This window comes from Mustela nivalis, assembly GCF_964662115.1.
Source record: "Mustela nivalis genome assembly, chromosome: 20".
NCBI lineage: Eukaryota > Metazoa > Chordata > Mammalia > Carnivora > Mustelidae > Mustela > Mustela nivalis.
Genome location: NC_139039.1, coordinates 13590362 through 13615486, shown reverse-complemented (window position 1 = coordinate 13615486; position 25125 = coordinate 13590362). Strand labels below are relative to the sequence as shown.

Genomic DNA, 25125 nt, shown 5'->3' with positions numbered 1-25125 from the left:
CAAGAAACTTTTATAACTCCAGCTAATCGAACTCTTTGCTTTTCCAATGTGAAAATAAAGGATGGCTAATTTTCTCAGTGTTGAAAAAAATCTGTTGAGGGAATTTCCCACTGCTGGAGTTTTGCTAGTAATCTTTAGCTCTGCATGAAGTCTCTGGACTCTGTTGCCATCCCTGAAAGTGGTTGTCTTCTTCCATCAGTTTCCTGGGCAGGGGATCAAACCAGCTATTAGGTGTCTGTTTGCACTGCATGAAAACAAAGTTTAATGTAAAGAAACTTATAGCTTTCCTGCGCCTAACACCCCAGAAGCCTTATGTTGCCTGACCTGAGGCATTCTTTGACTGAAATGGGTGGATATCCCATAGGTCTATTTGACCAGATCATCTTATCATCTTGAAGTCCTAATGACCATTGCCTGAACATGATGAAAGGATCTTGAATGTGTATGTATTATCCTGGTTGTTTATTATTTCCAGAGAGGGTGAATTGGCTATCCTTGTGGTGTAAGGGGTGATAGTTTTGCCGTATTAGTTCTTAGACTTCCTAGGCTGTGTAATCTCTCTAAAGAGCCCTTCAGAGTACTTGGCTTTTGAAAATCAATATTAGGCATGACCATTCCTTCTCTCATGTGTCATTGACCTTCAGAGACCACAAATAGTCCAAATCTACAGGCATCAGATTTCTAAACACATATTTAGTAGAGAGAATTTCTCTTTCCTGGCTGAGGAACACTAGCTACTGGTCTGGAGAAAATCTGCCTAGCAAATTGGAAGAGGCTAGAGGATTAAATGCTATTGAGAGTCACTTAACTCCCCCCCCCCCCATACACTGTATTATAGCACAGAGCAAAAGAAAATCCTGGTGTTTTTTTGTGTTGTTTTGTTTTCTGTTTTTTTTTTTTCCTTGCACTTATAAATTATTCATTAGACAAATGAGATAATATGAGAATTTGGCCTCTGAGAAAGAAATAAATGTTTTTAAAATAGAGCTAACACATATGCAGAATACAGAATTATATCAGGCATGTGTTAGAATATGGATCAGGTTTCCAAACATATATCTATGTCTATCTTGGGCTTAAAACAAAATTCTATATGTATCTTAAGAGTTTGGTATGGAATATATGAAACAAACCAAAGCCACGTTACTTCCTTTGTCATATCATTTAAGGCCCCAGACAGAGGTACCTTACTATCATACATGACATGTGGACTCTCAGATGTCGGTCAGTAGCTGAGTCAGCTGATCTACTGGCCTCTGAGTTGTGGCCTCAGCCAGATTTAGGACAACGGATGCCGTGTGACTTGCCTACTACTACCTCTGATTAGGCAGATCACAGAACAGATGGTCCAAGTCTAGAGTCCAGGCTGTGATGACTTTTTAGGAGGAAATATTTTTTTGTTTTCAAAAGGAGTTGTCTCTGTTCTAATGTTTCTGGATTTTTTTACTAATCATATAACATATGGCATATGAATAAATCAGAGTCAATTAAGACTAAAATTCTCTCAGTGCTGGATTATTCTGTAGTTACATAGCATTAACAGCTAGAATAATGGAAACATACAAGAAATGCCTGTTCTTCCTCAGATTATAAGCTCCATGGAGGCAGGGACCATATTTGCCTGATTTACTGCTATTCCCCTGTATTTCCACTGTGCCTAACACATACCACGCTCTCAGCACCTCATTGAGTTGAAATGAATTATCATGGCAAGAACTGGGTTCTACATCAAATACTGGACAATAATGCTTCTCTAGGGACTTCTCTGGGTCAACACAGACAATGTGATGAAATGTGAGGAACAGTTAGAGTGATTACTTGACCCTGGTCACTGCTTAAAATTTATACTTCACAGCATTCCTTACACACTGCAGTTGGCTTCTCTTTTCCCAAGTGAATAGATCATACCCACTGAGATACACACATTCGTGCACACATGCACATGCCACGTTATCATTTCATGAGCATCTGTGTTTGCTTATATCTGTGTCTTCTGAATATTAAATGAATATTTTTAATTGAATTATAGTAAAGGTGTAAAAGATATCTGACTTTCAACTAGGTTGAAATTGCTTACTTCTGGTATGAGATTTTATCATATTTTGGGAAACAAAAAGTGAAGTAACTCTAGGTCTCTTCCTACATTTTCTTTCCTTTCATTTTTTTCTATTAAAATAGAACTAATTACATCTCTGGTAGAATGTGCTTGTAAGCCCTTGAGTTTCCAGAGCACAAATGGCCCTAGAACCTGGGACATTCTTCTTGGGACTCACCTACTTGGGGGCCAAGACTTTGTTCAGAATGTTCTGTACCATATCTGATACAGCAGGGACTGGGTAAAAATGCCAAGCTGGGGTCGATCCAGCAGAAAATGCCTGCTAAAATAAGGACATTACACTTTATCTGGGTTCATGATCACAACTGCAAAGATTGTAATAATTATAGCAGATTCTTAGATGACCACTGTATTCCATGTTGCCTATTTTCTTCCCTCAGTTCTGTTTTCTAAGTTTATTATTAGGGTTTGATGTTCATATGTGTATGTGTTAGTTTTTGAAACAGAATTTGAAGTTTGAGTGAAAAGTCCTGCCCTTGTTCACACTGATTTCCATTCTTCCATCTTCCATTTCTCTCTGTTGGCATGTCAGAGGTAGCAGAGTAAGGCTGCCAATCGCCTGTCTGACTGGGGTTTTATAGCCTCTTCATGGAGACGCTTGGCTTAGCCAGCCAGGTGGAAAAATCCAAGGTTTAGACATAACCAAATTCAATCAAAGTCTCAATTTTTCCTTCTACCCTGCTTTTTGTTATATCTAATGACTGGCCCAGAAAGGTACAAATAGAAACTTCCCAGAAAAAAAAGATTTAAAAGGTGGGGGGCACAAATTGCTTTCTTGTATTCTGGGATAATAGAATGAGAACCTGCTAAGTATTTACTTCTACTTTCCTCTGCCTTAATAGGCAGAGGATGATAACATTCTTCACTGATTAAAATATTCTTTTCTTCAAAATAAGGTGTTCATATAAACATATAAGAATTATGTTTCCCATAAATACATATTAACACAGTCCCAATTAATCTTAAATCCAAGTTTTTGTTCCCTGAGTCCAGTACTCAGTTCAGAAAGGAAGCATAATTCCCTACTGACAAGCTTTAATGGTTTCACTTCCCTTAGGGAAAAGCCTTTGATAAAACTCAAATGAGGCTTAATCATAATCTTAGATTTCAAAGTTTATCATGGAATTAGGTCTGGTCTCCTGGATCCTCCTCATCTGCATTAAAATAATATTCAAAATGATAAACCCAAAGTTTAGCAGACTGTCAGTAATACAGACATAAATATGTTAGAAAGATTTTCCCTCAAGAAGATTGCCACAAAAATTTTGAAACCTTTAATTCATCACGAAGTTAATCATTCCTTGAATCTTAATTGTTTGGCACTATTAGCAAAGGAATGGTGAAAGCCATGCTTAAGCTTCATGATTTGGTGGAAATTTTTTTTTTTTTTGTACAGAAATGTTTGTTTACCATCTATTTGTTACCATCTATTTGTTTTCTCCAAAACAATGTCATTTGATGCTTCTTCCATCAAGTTAGTCGAAGTAAGCTTTAAAGTTGTATAGAATAACTTTCAATTTCTCTAAAAAAACTGGCTGAGAAAAGAAAACACCATAAAAAATATGTGGCAAAGAAAGCGGGGGGTAGGAGACTGAGAAATTATCATGAGAATTTTGTAAGAGAATTATATGCCTAGCAAGATGTGTGGTGCATATAGAAAGGTAAACAGTAATTTCCTTCTCTCCCTCTATACTTTACTTTTAAACCTCTTTCTCCTTTTTCTGGCAAGAATTTTGGCTGGAGCATGGTGGGTGGGCCAGACAGATTTGTTGGTCCCCAAAGAAAGGAAACGTGTGGTCTCATGAGACCCAGAGCCCAGTCAACACCAGCCTCTGCTGTCTCCTTTGGAACATGCATGTTGCAATTCTTACGGAGTGGCCCTAGGTGCATCATTCTCTCCAGTGAGAAGCATTTGTGTATACAGGGGAAAGGAAATGTATTGGGCACGGGACTGTATTGGGGTGTCAGGAAATTCATAGAATTGGGGTACTGGTGACTGAAATTTTCCCAAATCTTTTGTACAGAATTTGAACCTTTTTTGAGGAACTGATTAACTTTTGTTGAACATTCTAGATTGCTTGACAGATGGTGTGCCCTATTCTGAAACAAGTGGAGTTTCCCTCAGGAGTAGTCTCCCATCTAACTTTTTATGGCCCACTTTTTCCACCTCAAAACTGACATATGCAGTCAGTTTCATTTCTTCGGGGCTCTGAAGGTGATCAATTTGTTAAATCCACCCTGCCAATGATTCTGATCTGCTTTCCATCATAACAAGGAATGATTTGTATTTTAAAGAGAATCTTAGATGTATAATGCATAATGTTTTAGATGTATAGAATGTAAATTTCTTGAAATTTTTTAGTGCAAAGAACCAGAAGAGAAATTTTTGATCAGGAAAACTCTCAGTTTGTCCCTTAAACATCATTCTACTCTGTTGAGAAACTCAGCACACCTGAGTTATTTCTTTGTAATCCTCAGGAGTAAAGCTAAGACCTAAAACATGCTATCTGTGAAGAGTTTAGACTTTTGGGTTTGTTTTGTTTGTTTGTTTTTTGTTTTTTTTTTGGGGGGGTTGGGTTTTTTTGGATTTTTGAGAGATAATGTTTAAAAATTATAAATGAAGCAAAGCAACCTTTGGGCTGATGGGAAAATTGAATTTTCCTTCCAGCTTCCCTACTCTAGCTGTGTGAGATCACACAAGTTATTTAGCCTCTCTGAATCTCTGTCACCTGTTCTGTTTTTAAATGGGAATATTAAAGGAAACATTTTAAAAGATCATTGATACCTCAGTATCCATAGATTGATAGATGGGTACTCTCTTGTTCTGTTGACATAAGCTTCCACTGGTGCTGTTCTGATGGAGGATAATTCGGCAGTACATGCCAAAATGTGCATTGTGATACCCACTGACCATGCAATTCCCCCTTCCTGGAACTTATCCTAAGAAGGTAATTGAGTAGGTGTAGCCAAATGTCTTTATAAAGGTATTCACTGAAGCCTTACTGAAAATTGTGAAAAAATTGGAAACAGCCTAAATGTTTATCAATACAAGACTAGTTAACTAAATTACATATAAATAACTATACATACAGTGAAAAGCAATATGGCCATCAAAAAATGAGAATGTATGAGTATATTGATTAGCATGGACAATTATCATAGCATACTAATGAGTGAAAAATATCAGAGTTGAATGTTTCTTCCCAAAGAAATGCCCCACCTGCCAATCCTATTATATACACAAAACCTGTATATAATCTCTGTCCCCAAATCTTTCTTATCTGTCATATATAATCCATCATAAAGCCTTTTATCTCTAAATGTCTTTCAAATTATCCTCTTCTCTCCAATTCCACCAGTATTCCCAAATCTAAACTTGGTGTCCAGTTAATGCTTATGAAATGAACACTGAATATGACCCCATCTGTCACATTTATTATATATATATATTATAATATGACCCCTATCTGTCACATGTCTTATTTATTTATTTATTTAGAGGGAGAGAGGTAGGGGGAAGGGCAGAGGGAGAGAAAGAATCTTAAGCAGGCTCTGAGCCCAGCATGGGGCTCAGTCTCACGACCTTGAGATCATGACCTGAGCCACAATCAAGAGTTAGATGCCCAACCAACTGAGCCACCCAGATACCCCAGGTACATTAACTCATTTAAACCTGATGTCAGACATATGATATTATTATTATTTCACTATTTCTGTTTACTATTAATAATTCAGAGATGAGGAAACTGAGAGAGCCAGATTAAGTAATCTATCCTGTTGGAGACAGCTAGGAGAGTAGAATGAGGATTTAAATCAGTCAGACCCCATGGTCTAAGCACTAACCATTCTGCCATAATCATAACACATTGAAGAAGTGGCGGAGGTAGAATTTAGCTCCAAATATCACTCTCCCCGCTACTGCGCAGCTCCCAAAAATGATTTCATACAGATTGCCTTACTAACCCCTCAGTTTATTTAGAAAGACTTCCAGGCACTGCTGAATCCGTTTGGAAGTAAGGTCAAGCTATGTGACCACTGTTGGAAGTAGCAGAATAGATTATTCATGTAAATACTGGAGGTGGATAACATGGAGAAGGAAGGAAGAACTGAAATTTGGGGAACATTTATCCTCCTGGCACCATAGAGATACCATTTCTTTGAATTTTCACAGCATTCCAGGACACGAGTTTTCTTAATTTCAATTGTTTTCAACTTATACTCATAGATAAGGAAACTCAGATGTGGATTTATTAAATGATTTGTCTGGGTCTTTAAAGGATTAAGTCATAGAGTTGGAAACTCATGAAGGCTCCCAAGGTCATGGTCTGGACCACCTCTCTTGTTCTACAGTTGGCCAGCTATCGCTCAGCAGCTGTATGTTGTTTTCAAATCATTAAGAGGAAAGTCTTTGAGAAAATAAGTATTTGGGGGTTTGAAGATGATCCCAGAGTTTACTAGTTGTGTGGACTTGGGTAAGTTATCATCAGTTTTCTCCTCCTCAAAGTGGGAATAATAAAAATTTTCCTACTTCTCAAGAAGAGGATTTTTTCCCTCTACCTCTTCAATTATTCTTTAGAGCATCATATAAATCTGTGCAAGGAATTACAGAGATGAAGATTTGGCTCAACCTTTAGGAAGCCCAGACTGTACTCTTCTCAATTTCTGCCACCTATTTGATGCTTAATTTCCAAAGTTATTATAAATGCAGAATTTCTTCTACTTGAATTTTTTTTTTCCTATCCTCCTTGGTCTCTTCTTTGTCTTCTCAATGAAACATGCTTACTCTGGAGTGGCTAGCCCTTGCTCCTGGGCGCCTCCTGGTCTGGAATGGTGCTCCCTCCCTCAGGAAATTAATCAACATCCATGTACAACCTCCCCAGTCACTTCAGCCTAAAGCGTGCCCTTCTGTTATCAATGTCCAAAATGCTGGACAGGTCATCTAATACAAATTCCCTTGGAGGTTACATATTTTATTATGAGTATATGTGTTTTCTTTAAAAACAGGTTTAAAATCCTTGAGGGAAAAGGATTCTGTTTTATCCCCATAGAAGATAGTACAGAAGACATAGTTGTTGATTTTAGGAAAAAAGGAAAAATAAAATAAATAAAGTAGACTGTATGGGTCAAAGACTTCATGTAATTATCTCAAGTCTTTAAAAAAAAAAAAAAAAAAAGGTAAAACTGTTTCCTTCAGTGGGCGGTACTAACTCTGGAGAAGAAACTCACCTTTCCTAGACTTCCACATCCCAATTTTGAAAATGGAATCTGGCTATATATTTTGCCCACCAGTTTGACATTAAGAAACCTGATGGATGGGTATAAGCTCTTTGGAAACACAAAATGCAAGGGGAATACTAAGGGAAAGGAATGATCAATACAGAGTTCAGCTTTAAAATTCTTTCATCCACTAAAACTGATTTTCTTGGCAGTACCTGCAAGATCTGGAATTTTTTAAGAACTCATTCTTAAATATGTATTGATTGAATTTATTAAGATGCTTTATTACCATATCCATTTGCTTGAAAGAAGGCATTTGTATATGTCAACCGTAAGTCTCAAAAGACAATCAAATTAATGAAAATAATATAAAGTATCACAGACTACACAGCATTTACAAACTGCATTTTTATTCATTTTTATGTACACAAAGGAAAAGAACAAAAGGTTGAAAGACTTCTAGAGCAATAAATGTCACAATTCAGTGGAGAAAATACATTTTATTTTGGAAACTTCTGCTGAGAGTAAGTGTAGCAAAAGAAAAGGAAGCTTGGAAGCATCTTAGTGCATTTAAAGCTATAAGAGGACTAGACCTTCAGTGTCAGCCCATATTAAATAAAAGTGAAAAGTGTGAATAAAGTAGTATCCTTCTTCTGATATTTATTGCAAACTATCCCCTATTTATTCTCTAAATTATCCTATTGCAAATTATCCTGTTTCCTGGTGGCTATAAACCAGGTATGAATTTTTAATCTACTTAAGTTTCCAATATTTGTCAACCTACTGTCAACATTTGCATCAATAAAGAAGATGGGCTATGTTGTGTTATCTTTGTTATCTTTTCAGCTGTGAACTGGAATGAGGGCCCGAAGAAGGTAAAATAAGTTGGGGATTTCTTGGGAAGAGATGTCATCGCTAAGGAGTATCTCTATGAAATGGAGTCCATTTAAGCTAGAGACAGACAGCTGGTAAAAGAAAAAAGTTATACCTACCAGGAGCTTCACAGGACCCAGGTACCAAGAGAAGAAATGGCATGTTCATAGCCTACAGAGATTTCAAGGAATTAGAGATTAGGCAGTATTATCCTTTGCCATGTCTGGAGGCTTCCAGGATGGAAGTTGTTGAAAATGTCTAAGAGAATGGCCAAGAAGGGAGACGCTAAGAATCAGGCTATTGTTTGAAATGAAAAAGGAGGGAGGGAGAGAGGAAAAATATCAAAAGAAATGAAATAACATGGAGTAAAACAAAATGACCTCCCAGATAAAAGGACTGTTGACACATGCTTCTGCAAGCCAGAAGAAGCACTGAATCAGGAAAGCACATCTGAGGGTGTGTCATGTAGGGTCAGTCAGGCATTAGAGCCGTATCAATAGCAGCCCAGTGGAAGGCACCAGAACCTCCAGTAAGTTAGGAAGTCCTAGGAAGCATGGCCTCAAGGGAAAATGAGAGCAATGGAGATCAGAAACCTGTGTGCTGGGGATGTGGGCAAGAAGCGAAGGGAGAGAGCCAGACGAAGCAGCTGGAATCAGAAATTTGGACAAGAAGTCATCAGCAGTCAATATGAGCTGGAAGAACAGGGGCAGATCTAGAGCCAAGCTTTTTCCTCAGGCCCCAGACATTAATATTTGACCTGTTAGACCCAGTGCCTTTGGTGATGTTCATAGAATTTCACTGTCCGAAGGGATTTCAGAGATCGTTAGCAAAGCTCTACTCTATGCATATACTCTATCCCAGTGAGGAAAGTGGGAGGAGAGAAGAGGGAGGAGAAATTTTTACTGGAGGAGAGAAGAGGGAGGAGAAATTTTATAAATGCCTTATCAGTGAATGACACAAAATGAAGCAAAATTTTAAAATTAGACTCTAGGGGCGCCTGGGTGGCTCAGTGGGTTAAGCCGCTGCCTTCGGCTCAGGTCATGATCTCGGGGTCCTGGGATCGAGTCCCGCATCGGGCTCTCTGCTCAGCAGGGAGCCTGCTTCCCTCTCTCTCTCTGCCTGCCTCTCCATCTACTTGTGATTTCTCTCTGTCAAATAAATAAATAAAATCTTTAAAAAAATAAATAAAAAATAAAAAAATAAAATAAAATTAGACTCTAGTTACTTGTTATTTAGCTATTTATTTTATATCCAGAGAACTCCACATGTATATTCCAGTGACATTTTGTACTATAGCAATCTTAATTTTTCCTGTAATATTCTGACATTCCATCAGTGAGAACAGTTGCTGGACAACTAAAAAGGAAGTGCTATTTCTTGCAGTCATTATCTTTATAGGGAAATAGCTCTTCACTTTGGGTGTTGGTGATAGAGATTAACAAGCAGGAGGAATCACTTGTGGCCCTTCTATTTGAAGAAACCCTGATTGCTTTGTCACATATTCCAAGTTTAACTTTTATTTTTAAAGATAATGCATAAAAGAAACATACTTGGAAAAAAAAAAAACTCAAAACCCTCGTTTTAGTCATCTGTAAGTACTCTGCTCCAAGGACATTTAATTCATAGTCATAACTCAGATAACGGAGGGGGTGATCCTTGATTATGGGATAATTTCCCATCAGATTTCTTTAAGTAGTAAACTCCTTTGTTGCATATATTCTACACATCAACTATACAGGACTTTTTATAGTAACACAGTCAGTCTTCAATTTTATGAGAAGATACTGTTTCATGAGTTGATTTTAAGTGAGCTGTTGGAGATCCAGAAACAATTGTCTCAAAGAGTGAGTGTCGAATGCATTAAGGTCAGCCTGCAAAAAGCACATTGCCCTAATTAACCTATAAGGCGTGTTTGCTTATCTACTTTGAGATCAAACATTTTTTAATCTGATAAAAAGCCATGAACCTCCCATCTAAGTAAATTCACCTACTATGATATATGTATACACACATGCATGCAAAAAGTGGTGTGAGATTTGAAGGGGGTGGGGGAACCCTACCCAAATATATCCAAGTTAAGAAGCCCAAAGGTAGAGAAAAATAAATACCACATATAGCAGTAATTCTTTGGGATAAGGCATACTGTATTTTAGTTACAGGTGCTTAATAAGAAAAGGGATTCTTCAACTGCCTGTGGATAAGCGTGAAAGCCAGGAGTTTCCTTAATTCTAAAAATTCAGTGGAATCTACAGTGTGATAGAAGGGGTTTGGGGATTTTCTTTTCTGTTCTTTTCTTCTTTTTTCTTTTTTTTTTTCTTTTTTAATGTTAGTTCCAACAAGGACCAGCCTGCTTTCTAATCAGGTATCTCAATGGGTCGCTCTTAAGCCAGGGTTCCCCTTCACTGTCCACTGGAATGGACCTTCTACTCTTTAGCATAAAGGAATGAATCCATCAATAGCAATGAGAAGCCAATGACATGTGAAGCAGTCTCTGGTACTTTCTCTTGGATCCTGTGGCAAAAGGGGCAAAGTGCAGAGAAATGCTAGCACTGTATGCAGAAAGGTTTGACGTTAGAATCAAATGAGATTGGCATTTTGGGGACTTCCTCCAAGTGGTCAGAGGTGTAGGTGGAAGTGTTGTGTGAGGTCTGGAAGGAGAGGGAGGCAAGAGATGGGGCGGGGGTAGGGGACATTACAGGGCCAAACTCACAGGCTGCTCTAGAAGCGGAGGAAGGAACACCAAGATGTACATGTCCTTTATGTCTCACACCTTCCCTCACTACCACCAGCCTCCCCTTTCCTGATCTTCCCTAGACTGGCTCTTTCATGTAGAAGGGAAGGCCAAGTACAGAAAGAGAGGAAAGAAGGAAAAGAGGTAAATACCACATTGTGCTATTGAGGAAGAAAATGAGAGGAGAGCCAATTCATGGTTCCATGGTCTACCAGCTGACAGCCCACTCATACTTGAAGGTGTGCAGTAAGAAGTGTTAGGCATATGCCAACCAGAAACTCCATGAAATTCTCTTGTCAGGAGCAAACTCTTACATAAAACTTACTTTGTAAGTCAAGCATTCCAGTGAAAAAGCTATAAAAGAGTCTTCCTTGGATCTGAATTCTCATGCACATCTGACATCTCAGAAAGCCTTAAGGTTGGAAAACTTCAGAGTCACAGGAAGAAAGGGACAGTAGTATTCTTTGTTGGATAGCAGAAGAAATCTAAGTAAGTATAAGAACTAGAAGACCTGAAAACTAGACTGGAAGGACTTGCTAACAGTTCTGTTCTAAGGCTTATGTAACCCACTCTGGCTTCTGAGTCCCCTTCCAGGACAAGCAACTAGAAAGGGTTACCTGCTTCATGCCAGGTGTTGGGACCGAATCCTCTTAAGTGTATGCTTTTGGGCCAACAGCAAGTCGGTGTTCTCTGGTGAAGTTTTGTTCATACGAAACTTGGTTCTCATTCTCTCTTGGCTGCTTCACCTTTCTGAGGAAGTGAAAGGAAATGTGCTTCATTTAGACAGCCCAGTCAACAAAGGGTAGGAGAATCCAGACTTCCAAGTGGATGGCTGGCTCTAGATCATACTGAGGGAAGACAGGGCAAGTTTACAATCCTTCCCTCTCCCTCCTTTCTGCCTCCCCCTCCATCTTCCCTTCCGTCCTTCCTTCATCTTCTGTCTCTCATTCCTCCCCAACTCCCATCTCCCTTTGCCTCCAGTAATATCGTAGAAATATCTGATGATTTCTGTATGCTTCCTGCTTTTCTCCTTTTACCTCCCACCCTTCCTTCCTTCTACCTGTACTTCCTTTCTCCTTCCCTTCTTCCTTCCCTCTTCCTTTCCTTCCTTCTTTCTTGTTTCCCTCCTCCTCAAGGTCTTCTTACCACTTTCCACCCATTTTCTTATGTGAAGAACTTTTTGAATTCCAGCCATCTGTTAATATAAGGCAGTAAAAAATGTTGAAGTCACATCAAATTCCACTTTCTCTGCCAGTTAAAAATACAGATGCTTCCTGTTTTATGCTTTCTTCTCACTTTCTCTGGAGTTTAAACATGAAAATATGTTCAATGATAAAAACCAGCACATATCCCCTTTCATCAGGAAACATATTCCAAACAATGAAAGGTAGGGTTATTTTCCCAAGTCCAGCCAGGATATTTAGAGGTTGGGGGAATCGCACATAGAACCATAATTTCATAGAGCAAGAACATAATTATTCAAAACTATCACATTTTATAGATGAAGACCTTGAGATCGCAGGGAATTGTAATTGTTCTCAGATGTGCTGCTCATAGACTTGCCAAAGTTCACATCAGCTTACATTTTCACCCAACATCGTTGGGCCTCAATTCTTTCACAATACTTTTTGCTGTCTACCTCTTTTAGAAAGGGTTCTTCTGGCTACTGGGAGAGGCCAAATTGTTGAGCAATGGAGCATTAGCTTGAAACTCAGTCCGTGTGCTGGAGTGGAAAAAAGCAATGCAAGACTGAGTCCAGACTTTTAAGTTCTAGTTACAACTTTCTTACTAACTACCTGTCAGACCTTGACAAAAATTTCTACTCTTAATTCACATGGGGGCTAGGTCAAATGACCTCTAAATTTCCTTTCAACTCTTTGAGTCTTGATTTTTTTTTTTTCCTTCATATTTCTGCTGACTCAGAGTATATAACCTTGGCCAAGTTATTAACTGCCATAACTTTCAATTTTTCCAAGTGAAAAGGGAGAACACCTTCCCATATTTTTCTAGCACAGAGATACTAAATGATCTTGCATTAGATGGGCTATCATCTTTAGAAACCACAGGAAGTCTTTTGTATCTGTAGAATTTAATTAGTTTCTAAAGCTGGAATAAGGCAGTGGTAGACCACCGGGCAATGTCTTTGGCTCTGGTTACATTAGAAAATACTGTATTGACCATAATTCTCACTTCTGCTTATTTCCATTGTATCTTCTTATATAGGTTATTTTAACTTTTCTATTATTTTGGTATGGCACATTGTATGTCACTGTGTTCTCCCCATCCCATATTATCTGATACTATTCTAGTATTCTATCTCAGGAATAAACAAGCTCCTTACTCATTTTACCAGTGTGAGATAGAAACTTCATTACTGGTTTTATGCTTCTTGCTTCCATATGCAATGATTCACCAAGTTCTTATTGATTTTATGTCCCCATGTCACTGAACTTTATTCTCTTTCTCTTTCCCACTGTATCCTAGTTCAAGCTACAATTTCCCTTCATCTGAGCTGTTCTATTCCACACAGAAGTCAAAGTGATTATTTCAAATTATAAATCTGACCATGGCACCCCTAACCTAAGCATGGCCTATACCCCAGTGGCTTTCCCATTGCTCTTTTGTTTAAAGATTTTTAAAAAAGATTTTATTTATGTATATATTTGACAGAGAGAGAAAGAGAGAGAGCAGGAGAGCACAAAGCAGGGGAAGCAGCAGAGGGAGAGGGAGAAACAGGCTCCCCACCGAGCAGGGAGTCCTACATGGGGCTCGAGCCTACAACCCTAGGATCACGATCCGAGCCAAAAGCAGTCATTTAACCAACTGAACCACCCAGGCACTCCCAAGATTTTTTATTTGTTTATTTGAGAGAACAAGAGAAAGAAAGCAAGTACAAGTAGGGGGCAGAGGATGAGGCAGAAGCAGGTTCCCCACTGAGCAAGGAGCCCAATACGGGATTCTATCCCAGGACTCTAGGATTATGACCTGAGCTGAAGGCAGACACTTAACTGACTGAGCTACTCAGCACCCCCACCCCCAGCATTGGTCTTAATATAAAGATCAGGATCCTTATCAAGACCTACTCTGCAAGCAGTTCCCATTTCTCTGCTCCCAGTCTCCTGGTTACCTCTAACCTGTTGTTATCCCATCTTTGAAGACACAAGCCTTGCTATTCCCTGTGGTTAGACTTCTCTGTCTCAAAGTCACCTAGTTAACTCTTGCTCTTGTGGATTCACTCTATTATATGTTCTCATGGTACCCTATATCCTTGTTTTTATTACATTTGACGTAGTCATAATTTTACATTTGCTAAATAAGTTTTGGATAGCTTCTCCCTCATTAGATTGTAAGCTCTATGACTCAATGTCTACTTTTCTGCCACCATTGTAATCCCAGTACCTAAGACAGTATTTGACATGTAGTAAAATACACACTAAAATGTTGAATGAAAGAATAAATTAATACATGAAAAAAAAAAGAAGTTCGGAGGCTGTATCTTCATCCCTCACATGCAGGGTTGGACACATAAAAAGCAATTAATAATTTGGGTTAAAAGGTCAATGAGCATTATGTCCACTGGGATAGGAAGTTCAGAGAAGTTTTTTTTAAAAGTACTAAGATATAGAGTGAATGTTTTTAAGGAACAGTGCTGTTAAATACAAAATAACTATTGATCAATATAGCCTCCAACCAAGCCCCAATATGCTGCAAAAAGAAATACCTTAGATCTCAAATTATAATTTCCTTTCCTTATATATTTAAGAGAAATGCCAAGACAAGCTGTAAGTGCTATGAATTCAAATAAGAGAGAAATCAGTAAAAACTAGAGTCACCAAGAAATGCTCCCAAGACTTTTGTGCTTTGAAAGGTAGTTGTAATTAGAACTCAAAAGTTGAGTTGGCTTATTTCTTAAAAATGTATCTATGCAGGCACTGGGGTGGCTCAGTTGGTTGGGTGTCTCCCTTCAGCTCAGGTCATGATCCCAGAGTTCTCGGATCAAGTCCCACATGGGGCTCTCTGCTCAGCAGAAGCCTGCTTCTCCCTCTCCTCCTCTCTCCTGCTCTCTCTTGCTATCTCTGTCTCTCAAATAAAGAAATAAAATCTCTTCTAAAAATCTGTTTATGTGTTGACCATTCTCTACTTGTTCTTTCTCATACACTTTCCACCCGGCTCCACCAAACTCTTTGTCCTGGGATGTTGGCATCTATGGATCATGTCAGCAGGACTCCCACACCACCTGTCCTCAAGCTGGGTTTGGAAAAGAGAAGCACTAGCGGGACCCTGTAGGATGGAAGGAGAGTGTTGTAGCCATTCATTTCCCCATGAGCTGCTCTTGCCTGGACATGGTTGGCTGTAGCTAATTTCTCTTCTGAAGGCCACACCTCCTATTGGATGCTCTCTTCCTAGAGCTCCCATTCTCAGTGGGTGACTCCTTCAGATCTAAGAGTGGTAATAACTTTCTGAAGCTCTGATCCCCAGATTATACTTTTAACTCCTTTTATGTGTCAATTATGGAGGTATCATGTATTTATTGCCAAGAACGAGAGAACGAAGTAAAAAAGACTAAAGGAACTGTCACCCTGTCCATGGGAATTTTCTCAAATTATAGGCATATTTTTGTCATCTTCTTCTTTGTCAGTTCAGATAATACGTATGCTTTATCTCAAAGCAGGGGTCACTTAAAACTGGTTATCACAAGCTATCCAGCAAAATTAAGCATGTTTCCCTACGTAAAATAGAATAAATTAGGACAATAGAAAATAGAACACCCACCCCACCCACACACCCCCACACACACCCACATACAGACATACTACACATACACACATATACACCACACTGAATGATGGATCTTCAAAGAAAATAAGCCTATCAGAGATAAGCTTTGTATCTCTGCTCTACTCGCTGGGTGAACACATACAAACATTCCAGTTATTCCTGAGATGACAGATTTGGGGAAAGGGCGCGTGTGAGACACCGGCCCTGCTCGAAGGGCTGGCAGCTAAGAGTGGGGGTGGAGAGGAGAACACAATTAGGGCACTGGGGTTTGAATGCAGATAAAAGCAGCACTGTCACACCTATCCTGGTGGTCTAATCCATCTGAGACTAATACCCCAGGTACCCTTCCCTCAACTCCTCCTGCAAAAGAGTTTGGCGGGGAGCAGTGCTACCTGACCATGGTCCAGAGAGAGCCACTGCCACATCATCTGCCATCAGTCACCCCTGTTAGGAAAAGAATGCCCAGTACACTCAGAAGCCTTCCTTGGGGCCAACTTTAAAGCTGACTAAGCAGTAAAAGCACCAACCGATCAACCACTGCTCTCAGCATTATCATCAGCAATAGCAAAACCAATAGCGTAGCTAGAACTGTATAGAACTACTGTCTTGGTTTAACTTCTAAAGCACATCGATTGGTTAGCAAAAATTAAGGTGTTCTTTGGAAAGTGGGAATAGAATTATTCCTTCTAAAATTATTCCCAATCTTGTTTAAATAAAGAAACAGCTGCTTGATGAAAAATACAGAATATGTGTAATAATAAGAATAACTGAACACAAATGTCCTTTGCCAAAAAGGCTTACATTATTACATTGGTTAGGAGGTAAATTAATCTGAGTAATCTTATTATACTAGTCCTACTAATCATAATGAAATGAATCACCCTCTATTACAATTATGATTCAAATAATATGTATTTTGGAGATCCATTTTTTCATGATGTATTGGAATGGAATGTGGTAATAGGAGAACCATGGTTTTGACTAACACATTAGATACTCTGAGTCAAGCTAGCACAATAGTAGAATTCATTTTCTCTACTGACTTATTAAATGTCCAAAGAAGTATCTTGGGGCAAATAAATAAGTGTATGAATCTGGCATATGAAGAGAATGTATTTCTTCCCCATGAGACATCTTGTGAGAGCCAAGTGTGGATAAAGAGTGGGATAATAACTGTGGGACTGCTGGGTTCATTTCAGGGGGTAAGAATAAAGGGGACCAATTCATAGATGCAGATCAAGGATAATAAATATAGCTCATATTTGGTGAGTACTTGCTGGGTCTCCAGTAATGGTGCTGTTTTCCCCAGGGTTGTTCACATTTATTCTCATAAATACTCATGAGATAAATAATTATCTTTACCTTCATTCTTCAGATGAGGCAACAGAGTCAATGATGTTAAGAAACGTGTTCAAAGTCACACTGGTAGTAATTGTGAGGCTGGGATTTGAACCCAGCCTGACTCCAGAGTCTTTGCCCCTAACCATAAAGTGAAATATTGTAACATCTTCACATTCAGGACATCGAGATAGATAGATAGATAGATAGATAGATAGATAGATAGATAGGTTGATTCAACCAAGTATCTGGAGGCAACAAGGCCCTATATCTGGTTTGGTCTGATGCTAATGCCAAAGTAATATGGAGATTTCTTTTATGAGTAAGGGATTTTAATCTTGCCAGCTTTTGGTTGTAATTAAATTTCTTAGGTCCATATTATTAAAAAGTATTAAAACAAACAAGACTTTTTACAGATATTTTAGAACTTCTCCATATACAAACACTACAACAGTAGATGTTGATTCATCTGTTCTTTGTGTGGTAATTACTAATTTCCTATTGAAAAACCTTAGGAAGGCATTCCCCGGTGGTTCAGCAGTTAAGTATCCACCTTTGTTGGTTATGCATCTGGCTTGGCTCAGGTCATGATCCCAGGGTCCTGGGATCCAGCCCCAGTGCTACAGGATCCCTGCTCATTGGGGAGTCTGTTTTTCCCTCTGCTCCTCCCCCAACTGGTGCTCAAACTCTCTCTCTCTCTCTCAAATAAATAAATAAAATCTTTTTCAAAAGTCTGAAGAAAAATTCAACTCTATTTATGGACTTAAAAACATATATTTCAGTATATCAATGCCTTGTGTCTTAAGGATGTTCCTGATTCACCTTGAAAATTGATATTTTAGATGATGCCCTCTCTACAGATGGAGGAAGTTATGGCTGCAAATGTTAAAGCCTGAAATAGAGCCAAAGATAATTAAATCCACACTTTGTTTCCCTTATGAGACCACACTGATATCTTTAAGCATCATTGAGGGGAAATGTTAGCATTCCAGGTCTTTGTAGTTTCTTACCATAAATTAAGAGTTCAGAGAGTAAATGTAACTTTGCCTCATGGTTCATTCACTGAATAGAATTTCTGGAGTTCTTAGTTCTAATCTAACTCCACTTCTTATCCCCTCATTAATCATTGTTTCCTTAGAAAGGTTTAAAACTATTTCTAATCAAATAGTTGACCTGATTTAAAATTGGCAAATCATAAATGAGAACGCAAATTATAAATGAGAAAACAGTGAGAAATTGGAAAATCTTTGGCAGAGGCTCTCTGGATCAATTAAGGGCTCTAATACAAGCTGGCTTAAATGGGCCGAGAGCCTATACATACATAATAAAAGAGCCACTCACGAACCTGAAATAATAAAATTAAATGTGGGAGATATACAATATTAGAGCATCCTCAAATGAAAAATTATTTATTGCTTATGTAAGAAATAGTATGCAATAGAAACACTTTTTATCTATGTATAGGCATTTTGTTGGTATACTCGTGCATGCACATTAAAAAAACAAAACGCTTTATTATTTTTATAATTTAACCAGGGCATGCTGTTATTAAAAAAAAAAAAAATACACCCAAATCTTAGTGTTTTAAAACAACGAAAACTTGTATCTTGTTGATTCAAATCCTAGCACAGTCGTTCTGGGCTGCTTTGCTCCGCTAAGAGGTGACTCACATACTAGGATGTAGTATGCATTCTCCTAAGATGTAATGGAAGAAGACAGCTCCTCTGTCTTGACATACTGCTTCAAGGTCGCTCCAGCACTACGAAACCGCATACTGTGGGCCGAATGAGATTGTGAAAGAAGACACGTGTGCACCTCTACACCCACATGCACACATTTTAAACTTGCTTCGGTTTGGAAGTGACACACACCTTCCGCTCACATCCCCTTGGCCGGAATTAGTCACATGGTCCGCACCACCGCTAAGGAGGTCGGAAAATGTAGTTTGGTTTTGTGCTCAGCGAGAGAAAATGAATTCGTTACTGATCGAGTCAGTCTCTGTGATAGCATTGGTTCAGAGATTGTGCCAGTAAAGATAAAAATAATTCTGTTCATTATATTACATAAGATGAATTGATTAAAGTAAAATACATACGCATACACTTCTCTCTTAGCATAGTGAAGCGAAAGGCAAAGCGTATTACTGAACCTACTCATTGCAAGGTTTGCCTTTATAAACTACATTCACATGTCTCAAATTGACATGAAAGAAATATTGGACCTCAGGAAGTATTTTATCCATCATCATGGAATACTGGCAATCTAACCTACACCCAAAAATTGCTAACACACCTGGACCAAAAAAAGAACAAGTAGGATATCACAATTTTGTGAGATCGTTGGTAAATGTCTCACCTTGTGAGTTGTATTATTATTTCATAAGCAGGGATATAAATTTGGCTAAAATACACAATGATGATAGAGTATACAGCAAGCAACGCATGGCAAAATCATTGTATTCTTAGACTAAATATAAAATATGGAAAAAATATTTTCTAAGAACAAAATTACCCCCAGATAAATGAAATTTAGAAAATTAAAAAATAAAGGAGAGGATTGCAGATACTGTTATGAAAGACCTCAGTTCCATGGGAAATATTTGGCACTTGCTCTCATCAAATTTTGAGTTATAATGTCAACTCAAGACTCTCGAGTTACGATTAACCATATGTGCTTTTTGAATTGGAGAGTGAGTTAGCAAATTCGGGGTTCAAAATCACGGTGGGATCTACTACTGTGCTCTTTCGGATTAAAAGTTTGAAAGAAAGTTGCTGCCTAGAAATATGAGCTGTGTGTAATTACTCCCACCTGCTGGGTAAAATCTTTATTACATGGACATTAAACTGCACTGCCAGGGTGGGGTGAGAAGAATGTAATATGACCCAACCACATCACGGGCCTTGTCAACGTGATCCTTACTCCAAGGTGGGGGTTCATTCTCCCTGCCAACTTCCAAATGTGCCATAACTCAGACTGGAAAATTCAAGGCAATGCTTATCCTATGAACAAAAGGAGATCTGTTTCTCCCCTAAAAGACAAGTAAATGGAGAGAGACTTGGAGGGACCCATGGATCCACCATATTTACTTACTGGGTGGTTCAGCTCTAAAGAAGGTGGGACAATAAGAGGACTCTTCCAGCAGAATGAGCCGCGGCATTGGCTTTCCAGCCTGTGGACCTCGGTGACAGGAACTTGTTCTTGGTCACGACCACACAGCATGCACTCTTCCTCAGACCACCTTGGAATATGTGGGAGAAGCAGAGATGAGCTTCCAGCTCTCGGAGGAACACAGTTTGGTTAAATGCAGTGGGAATCCACAGGACTACGATCCAGCCTTTGACGAGGTGCACATAAAAGTATGGGCAGACTTTTGTTTCTAAGTGGTAGGGTGGGGCACCTGGGTGGCTCAGTGGGTTAAGCCTCTGCCTTCTGCTCAGGTCATGATCTCAGGGCCCTGGGATCGAGCCCCACATCAGGCTCTCTGCACAGCAGGGAGCCTGCTTCCTCCTCTCTCTCTGCCTGCCTCTCTGCCTACTTGTGATCTCTCTCTCTGTCACTGTTAAATAAATAAATAAATACAATCTCTAAGGGCTAGTGAAGTTTTCTGTGGATATAAAACCTACCAAAAAAAAAAAAAAAACCTGACTACATATAAGGATCTATTATATTGATAACTCCTTTGATCTGTGACAGGAGGTGACAGAAGCTGGGGGACAGGCTTAGCAGCAAGCATGGTTTGGGTTTTGTTTTCTTTTGCTTGGCTCACCAAACCCCCCCACCAGTAGTTCAGGAAGGAATCATCCAGATATGTGATCTTACTCTTTTGTCTGCAAGAATGGGGTCACAGTCCTTCATTGATATCTGAAGTGGATATCCACTCCCTCTTACCTAATTTCCTTGGCCCTGAAACAAAACAGACATAGTTAGCAAAGGTGAAGGTGCTACTATGCCAAGAATATAATTTATTTTCGGTTTCCTGGCCCTTGAGGTTATTTGGCTGTTGTCTGATGGACACGGCTGAACTGCATCCTTTTAGGAGAAGAAGTTGGTTAAATTGCAGGCTTGGTTTTCTGTCCTCCAGCAACTAAAGTAAAGAGAAGTAAGTCAGGGGTAACAGAATGTGTGTACTACTGGCTCCTGTACCTAGCAGTGGTCATTGTGGTGAGTGTGTGTGTGTGTGTGTCCAATTCTTTTCTTCGTTTCCCTCTTATTTTTATATTCTCCCTTTACTCCTCCCCTTAATCTTTTCATTCTTCCTTCTCCATGGTCCATTGCCTTCATGTCTTTGATCTCTTAGTCCCTATTCTGTGTCCCCTTTTTTTCTCCACTCTTTCAATCTAACCTGTGATCCTGTCATCAGCTGTAAACACCACGGAAAATGCTAATTTAATTGTCTCTCTTTGAAAAAAAATCTCAACCAAGGAAAAGGCTGAATATCTCTGTCTTCAGTATCTGTCTTTGAATTTGGAGGGCTTCCTGCCAAGAAAATTATCTTCTGAAGCTCCTCGGATCTTACTGTCTTCATGCAACACGCCGGCCAATAAGCTGCTTCCTGACATGGGCTTGGAGATCTGGGTTGACTTTTGTGGCTCGCTGTTCAAGCCAGTGAAAGCAGACACTCTAGGCCAGCGCTTCTCAGATAGTTATATTTTATGGGGCAGTAAAATCTCCAGAAGAAAAATGAAGAGACTCCTATAGATTGCCAGTTATTTACATTTTAATGGGCAAAACACTTTTTAAAAAACTATTCCATTGTCACCCTTATTTCACAAAAGGGATATTTTAGAAATGGTGTTCTCAACCTAAGTTGAATAAATTTAACCAATGAAAAACTCACTGCTCTGCCTTTATTTTCTCATTTTACCAAAGACTAGATATGGCTATCAACCAGCAATGGTACAATATTGCATCCTTAAGTGCCATAAAATTGTTCTTTTTCCCATACAAATCAGGCCTTGGGCCTGATTATTCTGCCTCTCAGGGTGTTTTTTTGTTTGTTTGTTTGTTTTAAATATCCTATTGCCTTTATATTGGGGACCACCATTTCATCCTTAGAGTAACAGTGTCCCAAAGCTGCTGGGGGTAAATTGTTAGCCCCAGTATTTAAATAGAGGCACCAAGAAATGAAATGAATTGGACCAGCAGAAAAGCTAGCAAATGGGTCAGTTTCCTTTCTACTTTTTTTCCCACCATGCAAGGCGGTGTGCTGAGAACAGCAGGCCTGGGGTGGACTGCGGAAGAGAGGAGTGGGGAGGAGGAACACACACAGAAGAGGAAGTCCTTATCCCGAACAGATTGCAGTCTCGTTAGACAGACCCGTGCCTCCTTCCTAGAAGACAGAGAGTAGTAACTGCTGAACAGAGAAATAAGAAAGGACGGAGGCAGGAATCATTCATTTCACTTTAACGGTCAAGGACAAGATCATAGAAGTAGTCCGTGTAATTATGTATTGATGGGATTACTTGATCCTTGTTTCTCTTCACAGCTGTCATATAAGCTCTATGAGGGCTCCCCTCTCAGATGTGTGAACTTTTAAATCTGAGCCCTGAGCATAAGCATAGGTATAGTACATAACCCAAAATACTTTCTGAGTGATGGAATGAGTGCCTAAAGTGATAGGCGCTGTGAAAGATATCAAGAAATTGAAGTATCCTCCGTTGCCCTTAAAGCATCTGCACGCAGCTAGGTTTTCAAACATGGCAGATGTGTTCGCTCAGCTCATTGCTTGTGTACAAGATCACAAATGGCCGTATTGGCTTACTTATTTCATTCTAAAGTGGAATAATTTTATCCCCACTCAGCTTTTCCTTAGGCATGGGTTTTGATGCCATATTTATCAAGACATCCACTTGGAAGTGGATGTCGTGCTGTGAAGAACCATTATAGAAAAAAGTTATAGCCACTTGCCAAGTAATGACTTATGTTGGGCAGTTGCTCCAAAGGCTGATTTTATTCATTTTATTTGCAATACTCTTGTACTGCCTAGGGGAGGAGGGAGGAAAAAGAGAGAGAACGCTTTTTTTTTTTTTTTTTTTTTTTGGAACCAGTAATTATTTACAGAGGTCTGTGGGCAAAATACTCAGCTCACACCTGTGAACTGAATCCTGTGTGAGACAGTGGCTGTGGTGAGATTTCTACATCTCCAGATTGTGGTTTGCCAGTTGAAATGCAGACATGCAGAAATGGCCTCATTGTCATTCCTTGTTTTTGTAATAGTATCCTTGGCTCAACAGATTGATTCTTTTTTTCCCCCTTCTTCCACTGTCAACACTGTTTCAGCAGTGACTTATACTATCCGGTGACATCAGAGGAGGCAAAGTTACATGTGTCATCTTGGCAGGAATCGTCCACTTACAGCAAATTTGTGACCAGCGCATTTTTCTGCCCTTTTCACCTTGAGTAATGAAGTCGCCACAGGTTGAGGAGACTCCGTGGGTCTCCCTTGATGGGAACAGCGCTCTGTCTAATTGGGCTGCCGTTGCTTGAGTGCCGGAGGAGAAGGAGCCCGTGTGATCTTTGAGTAATCCTTTCCTCTGAACAGTGCGACTGTATCCCCAGAGCTGATTGCCTGTACCCATAGGTAATGGCGGCTTCAATGGCATTAAAGTCATAGCCAGTTTCAGACCCATTAAGTTTAATGGTTTGTGTAATGATAGGCTGTTGTTGACAAAATAACCAAAAGAACAATTCGTGAGCTATGTATGGATGAATGCCTTTACCGTTCAAAATGGACATTATACTATGGCTGGTTTCATTGCAAGGCAAAGTTTCCCCTCTTTATTTTCCGTTTAGGTCCTTCGGCAGGCCACATGGTATGATAAAAACTGTTATCTCAGAGGAAAGGTTGAAGCTTTTAAGCTAATGACCTTGAACTTTCGAGTGTTTTCTATTATTATTTTTTAAATCGGTGGTGATACTTGAGGAGCTAATAAATTAACTCCGATGTAAGTCAAATTAACGTAAGTTAAAGTAAAAGTCCAGCTAGGGAAAGCCGAATGTGCATGCGAAAATAGCAGCCTCTGCCCCCATCCCTTGAGGGCCCATGAAAAGTAGAAAATTCTGATTAAGATGCCACCTCATGTTATGTAAATCAGAATGTAGATGCTCTGGGTTTAAGAATTGTCATCTGCTATATTCACTCCTGTATCCTCAGGGTCTAGAAGAATGCCTAGCATATAACAGGCACTCAGCAAATATTGAGCACAAATCGTTGATAAACATATAACCCATCTCCAGTGGGGAAGCTTTGTTTGATTTCTGAGGGGGTAAAATTTCTTTCTTTCAGAAAAAGAGGCAAAAAAAAAAAAATTATCTCCATAAAAGACTTCAGCCCTGATTGGTATTCTGCCCAGATACACCTTTCTTCACAAAAATCTTTTCCTGAGAGCAAACCACAGGGATTTGTGGCTGTCGCCATCAATGATAGGTTTGGGATATGATAAAATGTAGAAAATGGCTAAGTAGGAGAGTGCATGCTTTATAAAATAGAATTTAAAATAATAGCTATCAGCAGCAGAAGTTTGTAGGAAGCACATGGTGGGAAAATAGAACCCCACCCTGCGGATGGCATCTGGTACAAATTGAGCAATGAGTTGGACAACAAAACAATGTGTCTTCAGCCGCCCCTTAAGATCAAACCACCAATGACAAGCATGGACCTTTGGAACCTCTACCTTCCTCTTCTTGAAACAGCCAAAATGAGTAGGGGAATGAAAAGGAAAATGGTTTTATTATCTATGAGCTGCTTGTCCCTCCCTTCAGATAGCCAACTCTCCAAACGGGCATTTTGATATACCTTGGGAGTTCTTGTTATCTAACAATTCCATTTAGGGCGAAATGTGCTCCTCCCTGCCTACATTCCATATTCTTACATCGCTGACTTCTCATCATTCTGACCCATTCATTAATCTAAGATTTAACGCAGCTGAAAGAACAGCCATGGCCAGTCATGTGCCGGCATCATGGAGGCTAGAGAAAAGTGGGAATTATAAGAATCTTGGAAGGAGCATATCTTAAATGGGAACTCAATCCCAGTGATCAGTGAAGGCTCCAGGAAAAGGGTAGGAGGTCA

At 39.3% G+C, this 25125-nt stretch overlaps 1 protein-coding gene and 1 long non-coding RNA gene across 5 annotated transcripts in view; one reads left to right on the top strand and one right to left on the bottom strand.

Annotated features, from left to right (window-relative positions):
- Positions 1-25125, top strand: part of NRG1 (neuregulin 1) — a gene marked incomplete at its 3' end in the record, with an annotated part of 1102492 nt that overhangs the window by 520530 nt on the left and 556837 nt on the right. The gene's annotated exons all lie outside the window — the stretch shown is intronic.
- LOC309855388 lies at positions 10333-20749 on the bottom strand. Its single transcript, XR_014306770.1, has 4 exons — positions 20145-20749; positions 17877-17946; positions 11555-11785; positions 10333-10717 (listed from the first exon to the last, which is right to left on the bottom strand). It is a non-coding gene; the product is annotated as an uncharacterized lncRNA (long non-coding RNA).